Source organism: Rattus norvegicus, chromosome 14 (genome assembly GCF_021556685.1).
Source record: "Rattus norvegicus strain SHRSP/BbbUtx chromosome 14, alternate assembly SHRSP_T2T, whole genome shotgun sequence".
Classification (NCBI taxonomy): Eukaryota; Metazoa; Chordata; class Mammalia; order Rodentia; family Muridae; genus Rattus; species Rattus norvegicus.
In genome coordinates this window covers 31,435,549-31,439,316 of record NC_141547.1, presented here as the reverse complement: position 1 = coordinate 31,439,316, position 3,768 = coordinate 31,435,549, and positions in this window count along the sequence as shown.

The following is a 3,768-nucleotide window of genomic DNA, read 5'->3' as shown; positions in this document are numbered from 1 at the left end:
TGGCTCTGTCCCCAGCTTCCTTATTTGGACTCGGGTTAGATGTTGCCGCCTCTCAAAGCTTTCATCTGCCAGGCTGAATTCACAGCTCTGTGGGCAACGCGCCCAACAAACCTCAGCGCCTGGACCAATGCCCAATTCATGAAAAGCTGTTTTCTTTCGGACACAGAATGTACAAACAAAGAACAACTAAAGCGGAGGGCCAGGCCGGTATGAGACAATTTTAGGTTCCCTTCGAACACTCTTCATGTTTCTTTCTGCATCTGCCCTTTGTTACTGAAATTCCTATCTCAGGGTTGAAAGATGCCCGGCTGAAGTTCACTCTAAAAGGCAGGCGTGTGAGCAAGGAAGGCTGTGCGAGGACGGAGACGGGTGACAGTGTCCAAGGGCTCCTGTGACGGGAGATACTGGAGTGTGGATGTGGGTGTAAGGACCCCACGGGTCCCGGTTTATTTTTGTTTTATTAGCTAGGTAGGCTGTTGGCAGTTGCAGCAATGAACCCACGAGGTTGTGATTCGGAGGGGAAGGAGGAGGCGACTCTGGGCGACTGAGATCATCTATGGGAGTATCTGTGTATGTAGCACAAAGTTGATCCACCCCAGGTACCCGCCCTCTCTGTGCCTCACCTGCCTGCAGAAAGTAAAGCCCACGGATGCTCCTGGGAACTGGAATCACATTGAAAGAATAGCAGAGACTCTTTGAGACCATGGGACATAATGGCTGCAAACCGTGTGTAGGAGACAGCAGAGACCCAGCCAGCCCGGTTCCCGGAGGAATTCTCGTGCTTCCTGTCTCTTGGTTCCGTAACTTCTAATTCTTCTATGACTACATCTGGACTCTTCCTTCCAGGTTTCTTTACGACATGGTCTATGTCTCCTAACAACCAGAGCTATAGTAATGGTCATGTAGGTGTGGGGGGGGGACGTGTATAGCCCAGCATGTCTAAGGCTCCATGTTTGATCCCCAACGGGGCAAGGAACAAACAGACAAAACAAGTCTTCCTGGGTGATGACGTCAATCCGGATCTAGACTGACTGTGTGTCAGCCTCTGTGTGCATCGCTTCACAGAGTTTTCCTCATTAGTCAAATCCTCGAAACCACACTGTGAACTGAGTCCTTTCATTATTTAACCTGTTGATGAGAAAACTGATACCAGAAAGATTAAATAGCCTTCTCGGGGCCGCAGGACGTGGTGGCGATGAAATCTGAATCCAGACCTGATTTCAGAGTCTAGGTCTACATTTAGGAATGGCTCAAACCTGATATTTAGAAAAGTTGCCAGAGAAACTTTTCACTTAGCTCTCATTTGACTGTTCATCATGGATCTTCCAGAGTGTGACTCCCATGACCACAATGACCTTGTCTGCTTTGTCCGTCCTTGTACTCTTAGCACCGACATTGTACGCAGCACATAGTAGGTCTTCAGATATGTATTATTTGCTCCATTTCTTAATTCTTTTGGGAACCATCCAACCCAATAGATAAGGGGTGGGCAAGAGCAAAGACTCATCTTGGGCCAGGCCTGCTTGTTTTGGTCTTGTGTAATATAAAAATAGCATCAAGCTGTTTCTCTTGATCTGACTGTACACCATGGAGGTGAACCTAGACATGGCCGAGAGCACAAAGCAGTTTTTATATCACCTGAGAATTCTGAAGGCATGTGGTTTCAGTGTGGTTCAGAAGCCCTCGACTTTTTTCCTCTTTGGGATGCCCAGTGCAATGGTGTCATCTCCTGTCACAGTGGCAAAGTGGCTACCATAGCTCTGTGCATTGTGACTCTGAGGAAAAGCCATGGGCATTTTTTTTTCCCGGAGCTGGGGACCGAACCCAGGGCCTTGTGCTTGCTAGGCAAGCGCTCTACCACTGAGCTAAACCCCCAACCCTGGGCATTTTTTTTTAATTCTATGTATTCCTTTGTTGGCTTAGAGGAGAAAATTTTCCAGAGACCATGTGCAGACTTCTACTTAGGGCACCTGGGTCAAATGGTTGCCACACTAACTCTATCACTTGCAGGGAGGAATGCAGGCAGGCAGACCGTGACTCATTGCCCATGGCCAAGGAAAGGATCCATGTTATCTAGGCATGCTTTTCTGACCGCTTAACACAATAAGGACTCCAGGGATCATGGCTATCAACAATTCTGTCAACCTAGGAGATGGTTTAAGTGATAATCCAAGCTCTATTCCTGCTTCAGCACCAGCTCAGGCAAAGGAGAACAGTTCTCTCTGTCAGCTCTCTTTGGGATTTATTTTATATCATTTTATATTATTCTCTAGTGAGAAAAGCCTTCCAACAACTTAAGACTATTTCAACAGCTCCCAGCCAGGGAAGATGCTGGCCACAGTGGTCCTTCAAATGCACATTTGGATCTAGGTCTTTGTATGACCACTGGATCCCAGAGACCAGCACACAATCATCCAGTATTCTTGTGGACCAGATGGGAATCTGGTGCTGCTGCTGGTGTCTTAGAATGGTTCCAATACTCAACAGACTGTAAGAAGATGGGGAAGCAGGCTCTGGTGCTTTGAGATGCATTTACCTATTCCTCCTCCTTCGTTGTTTCAGGGGAATTTCATCGTCAAGACTTTGCCTCTGCCTGTGAGCTCCAGCCACCACTCGGGACACACGATTCTGCTCCCCTGGTAGCTGAGGTGTACAAGGGAACACAGGCAAATAGGCTCTTCTTTTTCTTCTATTTACTGGGCAGTTTTTTCCTTGCTGTAAACATTGGGAACCCCTTTCTTCATGACCACAGAGAAAAGAGAGGGGGAAGAGTGAGAATCAGGGCTGCAAAGAAGAGGAAGGACATCTGGGAAATGGTCAGTATTGATACTTATTTGCTGAGCTACCAGACAGGTGGTTTCTGGGAAGGAACAAGTCAGGACTTTTGAATCACACAAGATTTGAGCTCAAGTCCTACCATTTCTATTTATCAATTCTGTGATATAGGAAAACTTATGAAACTTCTCTCTTCCATTTCCTTATAGATAAAATATGAGTGATGATATTTGTTGCATAGATTTATTATGAATACTAATGGCTATATGTTAGTATTATTGTATATTAGTATATAAGGTAATAATATATATTGGTACTTAGCAATGATGCTAGAACATAATATAAGAGGTGGCAACAATAAATATTTATGACCTGCCTATAGTTGTTTCCATGAACTCATGCAAGGTAGATGTCTCGTGCCTAGGTGCCACAGCAAACATAGTGACGGAGGGGAACAGCTCCGCTCATCTTCCCAGAAGCTCGGGGACCCTGATTGTCAAGAAGCTAGTTGACAAATGGAGAACTTTTAGAACCAAGGAGGCGTGGTGGCAGAGTATTGGTTCTTGGAGGAAGACTTCAGACAACCCAGGGAAGAATGTAACCCTCTAGATGCTCAGTACTGACCCACACTAGGAAGCACTTCTGTCTAGGAACGGAAGCACACATCCTCAGTGTTCTACCCCCAAGCTATAAACCTGAGCATGGAACGGCCGGCAGCCCTCCTGCCGTGTGCTTATTTTCTGAGGGGAAGGCCCTTCTGGGACTGGAACAGTGTGAGGAACAGAAGAGGAACTGGCAGTTGACTCTGTATCTGTACAAGGAGGATGGAGACTGGCCAAGGGGAAGACATTTCCCTTGGCTCCTGGAAGAAGAATTTTCCAGTTCCCTGGGGGAAAGAAGGGGGGTTCTAGCAGTGCCCCACATTGGTTCTTGATGGCTTGTGGCAGTCACACGAACAGTAAGTCATCCTTTCAGTGAGCCTCCTGTGCTTTA